This window comes from Anabrus simplex, chromosome 1 (genome assembly GCF_040414725.1).
Source record: "Anabrus simplex isolate iqAnaSimp1 chromosome 1, ASM4041472v1, whole genome shotgun sequence".
Taxonomy (NCBI): domain Eukaryota; kingdom Metazoa; phylum Arthropoda; class Insecta; order Orthoptera; family Tettigoniidae; genus Anabrus; species Anabrus simplex.
In genome coordinates, this window is record NC_090265.1 from 914882652 (window position 1) to 914900104 (window position 17453).

Sequence of the window (17453 nt, forward strand, 5' to 3'; positions counted from 1 at the left end):
AGTACAGAAACACGCAATAGTGATTACATCCCTCCAATAGGATTGGCGTCAAGAAGGACATCCGGCCTTAAAACAGGGCCAAATCCACATATCCTACACAGTTCGCACCCTCGACCCCACAGATGTGGGAAGAGCGGTAAAAGAAGAAGGAAGAAGATTTCCTCTTACAACAATAATCACCACCACCATTCCTCTCTCTTAGCTGTACTATCTGACATTTTTTGTTCACGTTCTCTTCCTACCCGGAAAAAATAGATTAAACTTAAATCTTTAATGTTCCTCCCCTCATTTGCGAATATCTTCATTCTTCGAAGTCTCACTCTCTCACTCACTCACTCACTCACTCACTCACTCACTCACTCACTCACTCACTCACTCAGCAGGCTTCTATGGAACATGAAGATCCCGTGCCGATCTCGCAAATTACCTCCACTGAACTCTGTTTTGGGCGAGTTCTTGCCAGTTGTTCACATTTCGACGTCTACATAGCTTGAAGATTTCGTTTTTCCGGGAGCTATGTAGTCTTCTTATTGGTCTGTTTCCTGTTAGTTCTTCTTTCGTAAGACCACATTTTCCATCCTTAGAAGACGACCAGCCCATTTATAGTTGGGCCCATGAGAGTTGAAGTCTGACGTTTAGCGCCACTGGCGAGAAAAAGTTGACTAGCGCTGCTCGAAAATGGTCAGTTGCTATGGCAACGATAACATAGCTGCCACATTTAAGAACGCTATGGCCACGTGGGTTGACTTGCTGTCAGTCGCTTTAGTGGTATTATTCGGAGTAGTACTGTGTTAGCTATGGTAATTGTTGCTGGTTTACTTAATAATTGAAGGTTTGTTTCCTGAATATTATTTTCGTTGGTAGTTTATTTTTTGTAAGTTCATTAGCGGCTAGTTGTACAGTTCTATTCACTATTTGACACGTTCATTTGTTGAGGTTGTTGTCGGTGTAGTGTTTATGAAATCTCTTATTTATCGGCAATTACCGGAATTATTAGCGCGAGCTTAGGAACGGGTCAAAGTTTATTGAATTGCATTAAATGATTAAATGATTCAGCCAGTATGAAAGAGTTACAATATATGCCGCAGGTTGAGGTAACTATGACAACGCAGCGTACTTCGTAGTTACTGCTTTCGCCGCTCAAATGTCAGACTTCAACTCTCGTGGGCCCAACTATAAGTCTTCTGGAATTGATGATGTTGTTTATTGGTGCTTGCTGTGATAGTGAGTGTATTTCTATATTTGATCTCTTATTCCAGGTTTGAGATATAGGATCAAAATACGGTCCAAACATTTTCCTGTGAACTTTATTTTCGAAAACCTGCAACTGATGTTCTTTTTTTGTTAAACTCCATGATTCTGAACCATAAGTTAGAACTGGCCTGATGACAGTATTGTATATTTTCAGTTTTATATTTCTCGTCATGAAAAGAACAATATGGACATCAATGCATTTGAAGATGATGTAGTAATTTGGGGAAATACAGAGAAGGAAGTCCAAGAGAGGCTGAACACCTGGAATGAACATTTGAAAGCACACGGATTAACAATAAATAAATCGAAAACTGTTACTATGTCTGTCAACAGGCAGAAGAAGAAAGGAAAAATAATGCTGGAAGGTACACAGCTGGAAACAGTAGACCAATATAAATAGCTTGGGTGCATCATTTCAAGTGATAACAGAATACAGCATGAGATTAACAACCGCTTTCAAAAATCAGCTCAGTTTTACCATCAAGTTCGGAAACTCCTCTGGAACGAATAAGTTCCCTTAAGATCAAAGCAGATTCTATTCCAATCATACTTCACCCTCATAATAATATATGGCCTAGAAACCTGCACAACAACCCAACAAGTGGATAGCAAACTACACGCCGCAGAAATGAAGTTCCTACGAACTATGGTACAGAAGACAAAAAGGGACAGGGTAAGGAATGAAAGAATAAGGGAGGAAGCTGATGTGTACCCATGCCTGAATGAAAAAGTGACAAGAGCCCGTTTTAAATGGTTTGGCCATGTCAAACGAATGGACGATAGAAGGACAGCGAAACAATGGCTACACACAGTCGTGGCCGGAAAACGACCGGTAGGAAGACCTAGGAAGAGATGGCTGGACCAAGTGAAAGAGGACATAGGAACAAGAGGAGTCAGCTGGGATGTCGCCTTGAGAGAAGAGTGGTACATGGACAGACAGAAGTGGAGAGAGCTCGTAAACCACACCCGGGCAACTGGAGTGGAAAACTGATGATGATGATGATGATATTTCTCGTCAACAATTTTGATATAGGAACTTGAAAACCTCAACTGGTTCAAAAGTATGTTTACCAATAATCAGAGGTGACCGGTTCTCATTCACGTCAATATTCCTCTTCATTATCATGTACTCTTTTGGTTGTTAATTCTGAGGCCTAATTTTAACGCTGTCTCCTCAAGTTCAATGAACAATTTCCTTATTTAAATCTCATTTCTTCCAATGAGTACATTATCATCTGCGTACGCAAGCACTTTATGATGCTGTCCGAGATATATTCCCGACGGAACTAATTTCAGTGATCTAATAACTTTTTCAGGAGCAATATTGAAAAGAAGTGGGATAAAGCATCGCCTTGTTTTGAACCACTTCTGTTTTGGAAAGGGTCCGATCTTTTCCCATTGTATTGCCATCCATACACAGTCTACACAGATTAATGAGTTTAAAAGGGAATCCGAATTCTGTCATGACATTCCACAGACTGTCTCTATGGACTGAGTCATATGCTTCCAGGAAATCAACGAACAAATAGTAAATACCGTACTTTGATTATCCCACACTTTCTCACTTATCATTTTGATTGCAAATATGTTATCAGTCGTGGATCTATTGCTGCGAAATCCATTTTGGTAATCACCAATGATGTTCTCTGCATATGGTTTCAGGCGATTTAGTAGAATAACAAATTCTATAAGATGTATTAACAAGAGATATCTCACGGTAATTTTTAATATTTTCTTTGTCTCCTTTTTTATGTAGTTGCACTATGAGAGATTCTTTCCACTCTACAGGCATAACTTCTTCCTGCCAAATCCTTAGGATAAGTTGGAATATACGTATATTTGTATAGGCCTAGTACTTCTCCAGATTTGATTAGTTCAGCTGGGATGTTATCATTACCCGAAGATTTATTATTTTTCAGAAGTTTAATACTGTTTACTACCTCCTCATAAGTAAGCTCCGGAATCAAATCATACTTAGGAGGATATTTTGGTTTCACAATTGGTGATTCTGGATTAGGGCAGTTTAGCAAATTGTCAAAATATTTCTTGCAATGAGAGAGCAGGTTATTCTGTTCAGTTATGAAGTTCCCCTTATGATCCTTCATGAACTTTGTTTTTGGCTTGAAGCCTTTATTTATAGTATTAATTGTACCATACATTTTACTGATGTTATTGTTTTGATGATCATCTTGCATTGCTTTAACTTGTCGCTTATAATATTGTTTTTTTCTTCCGAATCAATTTACTGCAATTTTTCTGTTTCTCTTTATAGGCTTGCTCTATTCCTATTAAAACGCAACCATTCTCTACGTAAAACCATTACTTCATTCACTGCTTCCTAACATGTCGCATCAAAACATTTCTTTTTAGTTTTACTCCTTTTAGGTAAACAACTGTCTGCTGCTGATAGAATACATTGTTTAATATTATTCCATTCTGTATTGCAGTTTGCCTTTACCTCCTCATTATTCTCTGTAAGTGTACTATTATCTAACAGTTTGAATTTCAATATTATATTTTAGACTTTCCTCTGTTATTTTTACATTTTCCATTTAATATTTCTTAATGAACTCAGAAGAAGACTTTAGTGTTGTTTTCAATTTAATTTTGATTGTTGCAGTCCTAGATTGTGGTCAATTCCCATTTCGGCACCTCTTAAGGATCGGACGTCAGAAATAGCATGTCTATGTTTTCTATCCATAAGAAAGTGGTCAATCTAATTGGCTGTTTTGCCATCAAAGGAATACCAAGTTTCTTTATGTATCTGTTTGTGAGGAAAAATGGTACTGCTGATGATCATGTTAGCTGATACAGCAAAATTTATCAGCAGCACTGCATTTTTATTACTTTCATTATGCAGGCTTTCTGCACCGCTAGTGGGTTGGAAGAAATTTTCTTTTCCTATTTTTGCATTGAAGTATTTATTTATTTATTTATTTATTTATTTATCGTATGATGAATCTATGTACACACATGTATATAGTTCAGGGTAAATGTGCGTAGTCACAAGTCCGTACAGTACTATAACTCTAGGTCTAGCATTTTGACCCAATCAACTGCTTCATCCGATGTGCGGTGAATGTCCATCAGCGTTCCTTTGAAAGCTCGAATTGGGCAGTCAGCAACAATGTGGTGGATTGACTGAGAAGATGCACCACAATCACAATCTGAAGACCTAGTCCAACCCCATTTGCACAACAGATAACCACATCTGCCTTGTCCAGTTCTTTGCATTGAAGTCACACAATATTATCTTAACATCATGGCGTGGCACTCTATTTTATAATTCTGAGAAATATTCATAAAATATATCCTTAATATCATCATCTTTTTCATTCGTTGGTGCATGACAGTTTATTGAGGACAAATTAAACTATTTGGATCTTAATCGAAGTGTCGAATCACTTCTTCTTCTCGTCTGAATGACCACGACTACCACAACCACAAGAAGCTCAGAAATGACTCTTTGCTAAAACGATCACGAATTCTTGACTAGTAACTGTATTAGCCTTCTACTAGCAATATTACCCCCTGTGGGTGTGGGCAATAGAATAACACACAAGGTATCCCCTGCCTGTCTAAGAGGCGACTAAAAGGGGTCCCACGGGCTCTGAATTTGGGAGCGTGGGTTGTGACTACGGGGCCCTTAGCTGAGCCCTGGCATTGCTTCAACTTATTTATGCCAGGCTCCTCACTTTAATCTATCCCATCCGACCGCCCTTCGTCAACTCTTGTTCTTTTTCGACCCCGACGCTATTAGAGAGCATTCATTTTCACGCCCTTCGTGGCCCTTGCCTTTCTTTGGCCGATACCTTCATTTTTCGAAGTGTCGGATCCCTTCCATATTTTCCCTCTGATTAGTGTTATATAGAGGATGGCTGCCTAGTTATACTTCCTTTTAAAACTAATCACCACCACCACCACTTGGAGACCACGGTTCCCCTAGATGAGTATGTCATTGCTCCCGCTTATTTGTGTCAAGCTCCTCACTTTCATCTTTCATTTCCGGTCTCCCTTGGTCATATCTTGTTCTTTTCCGACTCCGACTGTATTACAGCATCCGAGGCCTAGGAAATCTTTCATTTTCACGCCCCTCGTGACCGGTGTCTTTGGCCGATATCTTCATTTTTCGAAGTGTCGGACCTCTTCCATTTTTTCTCTCTGATTAGTGTTAATAGAGTATGGTTGCCTAGTTGTAGTCTTCTTAAAACAGTTATCACCATCAACTTAGTTTTATTTATGCTAGGCTCCGGAACTTGTTCTCTACGTTCCTCGATGATGTTAGGTTTGCTATGCCTAAAGTGTCTTTTATTTTCTTCCATTGAGTATTGTTAAGAGGGGTGATGTCTAGTTGTACTTCCCTTGAATCATTAATCCCCACCACTTCATCTTCGTGGCCATCCCTTCCTTTTGGCGTTATCGTCTTTCTTAGAAGGTTTCGAACTTCTCCATTTCTTTCCTATGTTTAGCGTGAAGAGGTGATGATTGCCTAGTTGCATCTCCCTTTAAAACAATGATATAGACCAGCACAGTGACTTCCACTACAATCTCAGCAAATTTGTTTGCCTAAAGCCATTTTAGTTAATGAACATTAGGTACAGGCTTTTTCTCCAAATATACCAGAACCAATTTCTAGGAGGCGACCCATGAGTTCTTGACAATCCAGTAGTCACTACCATTTTCATGAGGGTTTCAGGTCATTTTGCACAATTTTTTTCTGCAACTTATTATTATTTAGCGTATGATGCTTACAAGACAATAAGAATTACAATAAATTATATTGTTACATATATACAATTTACAGCATTAGGATCACTTTTCAAAAAATGGATAGAAAGGTCTGCAATCCATCTAATTCCTTCTGGAGATGCTGAGTGGAGTTCATCCAAGGAGCCGGGATATGCACGTAGAGGGCACTCCTGCACAATATGCTTGATGGTTTGCTATTCAAAACCACAGTCACATTGGGGAGAATTTATCCAACCCCATTGATATAGGGCTGCACAAGTTCGACGATGTTACATAGTACAGGCAACCACTGGGAGGGAGTACAACGTAGAGTACCAGAGATGATACGCAACTGACAATACAGCAATATTTCTTTTGTCACCTGGATTAGCTGTATTATTTGCAACAATCTTTTTATTGACACTTCCGCCTGTGCGTGGGGGTGGTAGAATAACAGCCCCGATATCCCCTGCTTGTCGTATGAGGCGACTAAAAGGGGTCCCAGGGGCTCTCAACTTGGGAGTGTGGGTTGGCGACCAGGGGGCCCTGAGCTGAGTCCTGGCGCTGCTTCCACTTACTTGTGCCAGGCTCCTCACTTCCATCTATCCTATCCGACCTCCCTTGGTCAATTCTTGTTATTTTCGACCCCGACGGTATTAGGTGTCGAGACCTAGGGAGTCTTTCATTTTGATGCCCTTCGTGGCCCTTGTCTTTCATTATCCGATACCTTCATATTTCGAAGTGTCGGATCCGTCAATTTTTTCTCTCTGAGTAGTGTTATATAGAGGATGGTTGCTTACTTGTACTTCCTCTTAAAACAATAATCACCACCACCACTTTGTCAATAGCTCAATATTTGAAAACAAACATTTATGCACATGACCTTCATTTTATTGTATTACAGTATGGCAGCAATATTACGTAATTTAATTTAATTATTCACATACATACCCGGGATCGGTAGCCTCTTCTCGGTACAACTTTAATAAATGGCTTATTGTTCGCAGGGTGTCTAGCACCGTACCTTATTGTTTATATTTTTCATATTTGCCAACGATGTTATCCATTTGCATTGAATTAAAAATGTAGCTCTTCAAGATGGCATTCCTGTCATTTGTGTGTTGCACAGCCAAACTGAATGATAATAGTATAGTTTTCGTGTTCATCTTTCTTGACGTGGTCTAGGAAATTCCGTACTGAGCCGAGACGTGATGTGATAGAATATTGATAACATTACCTATTACTACGTGGCCGAAAATAGTTGGTGATAAAATGCACGTTGATCAAACCTTTCTGCATTTTTTCTGAGACATAAATATCCAACAGTCTTGTGTTGACTAGATCATTTACGGCGGATACAGTTTTTCTTAACACTTTAAGCAACAAATCGAAGAGACGACATTTTAAAGATTTTTCTTTGATTATAACCCACTCTGTGACAATACCCAGTGTGACAGCCTTATTGCTTTCAGTTTTACCGACCTCACTTTATGTTAGGTTTGTGAGGCCTCGAGAGTCTTTCATTTTCACGCCCTTCTTGGTCCTTATCTTTGTTTTGCCGATACTTTCATTTTTCGAAGTGTCGGACCTTCTCCATTTCCTTCTGGTTAGTGTTAAGAGAAGGCGATTGCCTAGTTGTGCTGCCTCTTAAACCAATGATTGCCACCATCACCACCACTGTTCCATTTCTCTCCTGATTAGCGTTAAGGGATGATGGTTCCCCAGTTGTACATCCTCGTAAAATAATGGTAACCACCCCCTCTCTTAATGATTAGTGTTAGGAGAGGATGGTTCCCCAGTTGTACATTCTCTTAAAAATATGATAAATACCACATCTCTTACTGATTAGTGTTAGGAGAGGATGGTTCCCCAGTTGTACACCCTCTTGAAATTATGATAAACACCACATCTCTTACTGATTAGTGTTAGGAGAGGGTGGTTCCCCAGTTGTACTTCCTCTTAAAACAATAATCATCACTACCTCTCTTCCTGATTAGTATTAAGAGAGGATGCACCCCTGTTTTACTTCCTCTAAAAACCATACTCACCACCACTACCTCCACGGCAAGCACGATAGTCACTCGTCAATGAAGATACACCACGACGAACGATCACTGCACTCAGGCGGTGGCCCATGAGTTCTTGACTAGCCAGTAGTCACTGTATTGTTTGTCTGTCATTATTCTATTCACCAGGTAACTTTGTAAGCCAGGTTCAATGGTACCGTCTTTAGGACCCTGTGGGGTGGGAGCATAGAATGCATACCTAGTAAGAGGCGACTAGAATGTTAACTAGCTGGGGCTATCAACTTACGATTGAAGGATGACAACTACGTGCCCGTTGTCAATCCTTTCTTCTTCTTCTTCTTCTTCTTCTTCTTCTTCTTCTTCTTCTTCTTCGCAGGACCGCACTTCTTCCTTTTTCCTTTCGGTTAGTGTTAAGAGAGGATGATTGACCAATACACTTCCTTTTAAAACAGTAATCACCATCAGGGGCGCCTGACTGAACTTGGCATTGCTTCCCCTTACTTGTGCCAGATTAATTACTGTCATCTTCACCCTCTGTACTTGCGAGAGTGGGTTGGCGACCACGGAGCCCTTAGCTGAGTCCTGGGAGTGTTTCCACTTACTTGTGTCAGGCTCCCCACTTTCATCTATCCTATCCGACCTTCCTTGTCAACTCTTGTTCTTTTTCGACCCCAACGGTATTAGGTTTGTGAGACCTAGAAAGTCTTTCATTTTCACGCCCTTCGTGGCCCCTCTCTTTCTTTCTTTCTCAGTTACCTTCACTTTTCGAAGTGTCGGACCCCTTCCATATGTTCCTTTTGATTAGTGTTAATAGAGGATGGTTGCCTAGTGTTGTACTTCATCTCAATAGTCACAACCGCCTACTTTTCCGACCCTGACGGTATTAAGTTTGGGAAGTCCAGGGAGTCTCTCATTGTCACGTCCTTCCTGGCCTTTCCGTTTCTTTTGCCGATACCTTCATTCTTTGAAGGCTCGGATTTCTTCCTCTTTTTCCTTATCTTCAGTATTAATAAGAGGGTGGTTACCCAGTTGTACTGCCCCTTAAAACAATAACCATTACCATCACCAAATCCCTGTGGGTGGGGGCGGTAGAATAACGCCCACGATATCCCCTGCCTGTCGTAAGAGGGAATAAAAGGGGCCCCAGGGGCTCTGAAATTTGGAGCGTGGGTTGGCGACCATGGTCCCTTAGATGAATCCTGGCATTGCTTCCACTTACTGTGCCAGGCTCCTCATTTTCATCTATACTATCCGACCTTCCTTGGTCAACTCTTATTTTTTTCCGACCCCGACGCTATTAGGTTTCCGAGGGCTAGGGAGTCTTTCATTTTTCATGCCCATCGTGGCCCTTGTCTTTGTTTGGCCGATACCTTCATTTTCCGAAGTGTCGGATCCCTTCCATGTTTTCTCTCTGATTAGTGCTATATAGAGGATAGTTGTCCAGTTGTACTTCCTCTTAAAACAATCACCACCACCACCACCACCACCACCGCAGCTATGATGGCAGAGAAGGAAGTAGAACTTGCCTCCTCGGACCTTGAAATTCATGGCTTTTCTGCGGATGTGGGGTGGTTCACTGTCTGGCCCGCAGTATCCCGTTCGATTGGTTCGGCCGATGCGTCGCGATCGGATCACGGGCGGGATCGGCGCGGTCGGCTGGGGATGCTCCCTTTCCAGGACACTATGCCCTCCAAAACTCCCGACCCCTAATATCTTCCCCTTCAACTAACTATCGCCCTCCCCACTTCAGGGGCACCTCGGTGGTTCGAGTAGCTGAGACCCTTTAGCCAAGAAATTTACTCCTGCCAAGTACACAAAGTTACCACCTACCCACTCACTTCCAAGCAACCACCTAAACTTCGCCTTCTAAGCCAAAGTTAACCCCCTGTGGGTGGGGGCGGTAGAATAACACCCACGGTATCCCCTGTCTGTCGTAAGAGGCGACTAAAAGGAGCCCCAGGGGCTCTGAACTTTGGAGTGTGGGTTGGCGACCACGGGGCCCTTAGCTGAGTCCTGGCATTCCTTCCACTTACTTGTGCCAGGCTCCTCACTTTCATCTATCCTATCCGACCTCCCTTGGTCAACTCTTGTTCTTTTCCGACCCCGACGCTATTAGGTTTACGAGGGCTAGGGAGTCTTTCATTTCACGCCCTTCGTGGCCCTTGTCTTCCTTTGGCCGATATCTTCATTTTTCGAAGTGTCGGACCCCTTCCATTTTTCTCTCTGATTAGTGTTATATAGAGGATGGTTGCCCAGTTGTACTTCCTCTTAAAAAAATAATCACCACCACCACTAAGCCAAAGTTAAATCCATCCTCAAACCTTGAAACACTAGAAAACAGGTAACTGAAGCAGGCGCACAGTCAAACGCTGCCTATATAATCGTTCCTTTCAAAATTAGAACACCCGCACACTCACATTAGCGTGAATGTGTCAGTCACTGCGAAACACTACCGGTACAGTTCTGTTGCAATACCAAAGCAACAATTGGGTGACCACCCAGGACTACCCCCTGTTGGTGGGGGTGGTAGAATAACTCCCACGGTATTCCCTGCTTGTCGTAATGGGCGACTAAAGGGGCCCCAGGGGCTCTGAACTTTGGAGCGTGGGTTGTCGACCACGGGGCCCTTAGGTGAGTCCTGGCATTGCTTCCACTTACTTGTGCCAGGCTTCTAAGTTTCGTCTCTCCTATTCGACCTCTCTTGGTCAACTCTTGTTCTTTTCCGACCCCGACGCTATTAGGTTTGCGAGGGCTAGCGAGTCTTTCATTTTCACGCCCTTCGTGGCCCTTATCTTCATTTTTCGAAGTGTCGGATCCCTTCCATTTTTTTCACTCTGATTAGTGTTATATAGAGGATGGTTGCCTAGTTGTACTTCCTCTTAAAATAATCACCACCACCACCACCCTGGACTGCCACATACTGACACTCATTGTTCGCTGTGCCAGCCTGGTCACGAACAATGCGCCGTCGCTTTTGGTAAACAATTCTGAATATGTTATTTTCATACTTCACATTAAAACACATCGTCTTGTAAAACACACCTTAAATGTTTTTAAAACACCCTTAAAACGTTTTAAAAACACCATTAATGAACAAACCATATAAAGACCGACAGGGGAGTGCAATTAAGCGCACCGGTATCGGTACATCAATTCCATCTATCTCTCCGGAGATGGATGGTACATAGGCCTACGGATAACTGGGGTAGAGGAAAGAATGGTGTCAAACTTCTATCTGAGAAAATCAATTAATAATAAATTTATGTTTCGCGGTCATGGCCCGTCAGTCCGACTCCTTGGCTGAATGGTCAGCGTTGAGGCCTTCGATTCAGACGGTCCCGCGTTCGATTCCCAGCCGGGTCGGGGATTTTAATCGCGCATGATTAATTCTTCTGGCTTGGGGACTGGATGTTTGTGTTTGTCCCAATACTTTCCTCTTCATATTCATACAACACACTACACTACCAACCACCACAGAAAACACGCAATAGTGATTACATCCCACCATATAGGGTTGGCGTCAGGAAGGGCATCCGGTCGTAAAACAGGGCCAGATCCACATGTGCAACACAATTTCGCACCCGCGACCTCACAAGTGTGGGAAAAAGCGGTAGAAAAAGTAGTAGTAGTAGAAGAAGAAGAAGAAGAAGAAGAAGAAGAAGAAGGTCATGGCCTGTCAGCAGCTGCTACGTAACATCGTGTCACACGTTTTGTGTCGCTAATTTCAGATGACCCCCAGCCATCAGGCATATTTATGTCAATATAATAATCTGGGTTTAATCTGCAGTAATTACCGAAAACATAAGGTGCGTCGACGATTGTGATGATGTGTTACTAATTGACCTGATGCGACTATAAATAAGGCGTACTGACACGAGTTACTGGCAATCAACTATTTGCAGCCTTTGAAACGTCAACGAGCTACAGGTAATACAGCCATTATTGCAACCTGTTGAGGTGTGAAATGTGATTAAAATGGTCGCTTATTGCTTTGTTGAAATACATATAGTTTCTTAATATACTATATTCTTTCATTGTTGTGGCGAACAGTAATTGTAGTTCCCCCTCTTTGTGGCTCAGTAAAGAGGGATGCGTTTGGCAACATTTCAGATTTTGTCAGATTCTTGCATTAATAACATCAAACCTAGTGTGACCATACCTTGCAGGTAAAAACAAGGACAAGTGCGTCACTGGCAGAATCTACTCGCATCATTCAGATTCCCGTCGGCAATACCGTGGACCGAGAGGTGTGTCACATGTTCTTTAGTATGTTCTTTCGTTGGCACGTAAGTTCTGCCCCATGGTCCCCTGGGATCATCACCCTGTGTGTGGGGGTGGTAGAATAACATCCACATAACCACTGCCTATCGTACGAGGCGACAAAAAGGGGCCGCAGGGGCTCTTAAATTGTGAGCTGAGTCTTGGCATTGCTTCCACTTACTTGTGACACGCTCCTCACTTTCATCTATCCTATCTGACCTCCCTTGGTCAACTCTGCTTCTTTTCTGACCCCGACGGTATTACGTTTTCTAGGTCTAGGGTATCTTTCACTTTCACGCCTTTCGTGCGCTTGTCTTTCGTTGGCCGATACTTTCATTTTTCGAAGTATCGGGCCCCTTCCATTTTTTCCCTCTCATTAGTGTTAATAGTGGTTACCCAGTTCTCTTAAAACAATGATCACCACCACCACCCCCTCTGTCAATTGTTGTCGCCCTGTGGGTGGGGGCGGTAGAATAACACTCACGGTATAACCTGCCTGTCGTAAGAGGTGACTAAAAGGGGCCCTAGGGGCTCTGAATTTAGGAGCGTGGGTTGGCGACCACGGGGCCCTTAGCTGAGTCCCGGCATTGCTCCCACTTATTTGTGCCAGGCTCCTCACTTTCATCTATCCTATCCGACCTCCCTTGGTCAACTCTTGCTCTTTTCAGATCCCTACGGTATTACGTATGGAGGCCTAGGGAGTCTTTCATTTTCATGCCTTTCGTGGCCCTTGTCTTCCTTTTGCCGATACCTTCATTTTTCGAAGTGTCGTGTCCCTTCCTAGTTTTCCCCACTGAATAGTGTTATATAGAGGATGGTTGCCTAGTTGTACTTCCTCTTTAAACAATAATCACCACCACTGTCAATTTTTGTTATTTTCCAACCCCGACGGTATTAGGTTTCCGAGGCTTAGGGAGTCTTTAATTTTCTCACTTTGTCTTTCTTTGGCCGCAATCTTAATTTTTCTAAAAGTCGGACAACTTATTTGTTAAAATAATTGAACAATCATAATGATTAAGAATATTTTGTGTCTAAGGATGGCAACTTAAACACGGAGATTAACCACAGAGTGCATTCTGCCTGGATGAACTGGAAAAGAATGTCTGGCATCCGGTGTGACAAAAGACTTGGCATAAGGGTTAAAGGAAAAGCCTACAAGACAGTAGTGAGGCCAGCCATGTTGTATGGTACAGATACTTGGGCAACAACAGAGACACAATGTAATAAATTAGATGTTGTTAATGGAGGATGGATACCTGATGCATTTCCTCTTAAAACAATAAACTACTGTTGGTGGGCTGCCGACCACGAGGTTCTTAAATGAGTCCTGACGTAGCTTCAAATTACTTGTGTCAGACTCCTTACATTCATCCCGCTGTGGGTGGGGGTGATAGAAAAACACCCGCGGTATCTCGTGCCTGTTGCAAGAGGCGACTAAAAGTGGCCTCAGGGGCTCTCAACTTGGTAGCGTGGGTGGGTGACCATGGGACCCTTAGCCAAATAATTTAATACACCAATACCGGACAGTTCTATCTCAACAGCATTGAGCGGAGTGCGAACAGCGACGGTGGTGACTTCTAGCCCAGGCACTGCATACTTCTCTATGCTGCAGTTCCGAGAAATGCGTCTCCATTCGTTGGAAATATTTGTTAAAATAATTTAACAATCATAATGATTAAGAACAAAATTTTAAAATATGCAATACGGTACCTCCTTCATAAAGTTCCGACGAGCATTATACTACCGATGCCTTTCGCTGAGTCTTAAAAATTAAAAGCCGAATTCTTTTGAGGATCCACCCAGCCTCTCTGGCCTTTTCCCAGCTACTCGGGACCAGCACTTTGAATGAACGTGCCCTAGTTTTACGCTCAGCATAAGAGCGCAGTCGTATAATTTATCGAAAGCGACAACCTATAGGTTTCGTGGGTTCAAAAAGTTTCAGGAATTTCCTAATTTTTATCCCCCTTCCCCCAAATCAAGATGGCGGCGTAATCTGCCAGACGAGCTAGAAAATTGAAATTTGGCGAAATTATAGCTTAGCCTCTAACTGACGGAAAAATTCCAAGATGTTCAAATTTTTCACTTCTTACCCCCAAAGATATCAAAATATGGAGGCAATTTTAATGACTGCAGACATTCCTTTTGAGGTATTTGTTGGCTAAACGGTAAGTTGTATCACAAAACGGATGGCACAATCTCGGTTCAATTTGGAGTGATCTACAACTTAGGTCCTATGACATTTTGTCGCATCTCTATCCTTTATACGTTAAATTGGGCTCTATTTCTCTGTAGATTGTATCTACATTTTGAACTTTATATGCGTATACTTGATGGTTTTAATCACTTACAGGAAAGGTAGGATCATCAAATTCTGCACGAATATTAGCCCACCCAGTAGCCATATGTAAGCCAAATTCTATGTTTGAAGCTGTCACATAAGAATCTGAAAAGTAATTCAATATATGGAAAGCTTGCACCAATTTCACCCTATTCAATGTTTCTAAAACAATCTTACCTTTAAATAGATGAGATACTTGAACATATCATTGGACCAGCCATTTTGATCGCTAAATGTGGCCAGAGGCGTCTTATCGTACAATCCGTTTTTCGATATGATGTACCGTTTAGCAGTAGTTATTCTGTAAATGAAGGCGAACATCCATATACTTCCATATGTCGATCTACTGTATATTTGTTCATCAAAGTCGATTTGTAGCAATCTAGAAAGGGCTTGTTTGCCATTATAATTAATACTTTACAGATTCGTATACAATGTAGAGTGCCGTAGCGAAGCACGGGTACATTTGCTAGTCTTTCTTATATGACCTCTCTTGGTCAATTTTTGTTATCTTCCTACCCCGACGGTGTTAGGTATGAGAGGGTTAGGGAGTATTTTAATTTTTACGCCCTTCGTGGCTTTTCCCTTTCTTTTGCCGATACCTTCATTTTCCGCAGTGTTGGACCTCTACCCCCTGTGGGTGGGGGCGGTAGAATAACACCCACGGTATCCCCTGCCTGTCGTAAGAGGCGACTAAAAGGGGTCTCAGGGGCTCTGAACTTTGGAGCGTGGGTTGGCGACCACGGGGCCCTCAGCTGAGTCCTGGCATTCCTTCCACTTACTTGTGCCAGGCTCCTCACTTTCATCTATCCTATCCGACCTCCCTTGGTCAACTCTTGTTCTTTACCGACCCCGACGCTATTAGGTTTGCGAGAGCTAGGGAGTCTTTCATTTTCACGCCCTTCGTGGCCCTTGTCTTTCTTTGACCGATATCTTCATTTTTCGAAGTGTCGGATCCCTTCCCTTTTTCTCTCTGATTAGTATTATATAGAGGATGGTTGCCTAGTTGTACTTCCTATTAAAACAATGATCACCACCACCACCACCACCACCACCTGTTGGACCTCTTCCATTTTCTTTCCGATTTATGTTAATAGAGGATGGTTGTCCAGTTGTACTTCCTCAAACAATACAATCACCATGTATTCCGTACAAACAGAGTCACTTAGTGTACGTTACAAATGCATTACTTTCTTTGCCTTTATTACTCGTATTTTTCCCTCCCGTCTTCCACATACGTCATCCATTTCTTTAAAAACAATTAATAATTACATTGAAATACTTATTAACGTAAGCATTAAAACAGTCCTTATATATGTTTAGCTCATTTGGCTTGTAAACCATATGACTTCGAACAGTTTGCAATGTCGTAATTGCTGCAATTGTACGCTGCACAATAACGCCAGCCATAATACGAGTACTAGCATTAGTAAACTGAAATTTAAAACTATTTAGTGAAACACGCTAATAAATAATTATAAACACGCCAGTGCGCCAAGAATCATACAAGTGGCAATGTGCTATTGGATTTTTCTTCACACCAAGACATGCAGGTTGCAGCACTATCGACTTTCTCTCTGAAAACAGCAAGATGTCCTGTATTGGTGTATTTAAGTATTTGCCTTTGCTGAATCCTGGCATTGCTTCCAGTTACTTGTGCAAAGCTCGTAACTTCCACTTATCCTATCCGACCTCTCTTGGTCAACTCTTGTTCTTTTCCGATCCCGACGGCATTACGTTTGGAGGCCGAGGGAGTCTTTAATTTGCATCCTCCTGTGGGTTGGGGCGGTCGAATTAACACCCACGGTAGCCCCTGCTTGTCATAAGAGGCGACCAAAAGGGGCCACAGGAGTTCTTAACTTGGGAGCGTGGGTTGGCGACAACAGGGCCCTAAGCCGAGTCCTGGAATTGCTTTAACGTATGTCTGACTCCTCACTTTCACCCATCCTAGCCGACCTTCCTTGGTCAATACTTGTTCTTTTCCGACCTCGACGGTAATAAGTTGCGAGACCTAGGGAGTCTTTCATTTTCACGCCATTCGTGGCCTTATCATCCTTTCTTTTGCCGATACCTTCATTTTTCGAAGTGTCGGACCCCTTCAATGTTTTTTTCTCTGATTAGTGTTATTAGAGGATGGTTGCCTAGTTGTACTTCCTCTTAAAATAATAATCACTACCACCACGTATCTTGGTCAAATCTTTTTCTCCGAACCCGACGGTTTCAGAGCATTCGAGGCTTAGGGAGTCATTCATTTTCACGCCCTATGTGGCCCTTGCCTTTCTTTGACCGATACCTTCATTTTTCGAAGTGTCGGGCCCCTTCCAATTTTAGAGTACCCTCTGATTAGTGTTAATAGAGGACGGTTGCCCAGTTGTACTTCCTCTTAAAACAATGATCACCACGACCACCGCTCAACTGGATGATAAACTGCATCGTTGTTGTTCACGACAGGGTTAACTGGCATGCATTTTCTTTCTTCGCGAGGAATTCGTGCATTGTGTTTCCTATTTATTCTCGCTACCTGTTTATATTTTGGGGCTGAAATAACTCGTTGACAAGCCACATATTTCAAGCACCATGGAAATTGTGAATGTCTTGAAAAAGCACTTTCAGTTCAGCTATTCTGAGACTGCACGATGTTAACCAATGATGCAGGAATACTAACATTATCATCAGAGCCCTAAAGCATTCTATTTCCAATTTTCAGTAGTGCCCCATTGAATTCCTCTTCTACCTGACCATCAAGTTACAGACAAATGTTGGTTGTGAGAAAAAAAAAAAGTCTCTCAACCAACGGACCCTCTATTGGTTGGGCGCGCTAGAAAACACCTACGGTACTACCTGCC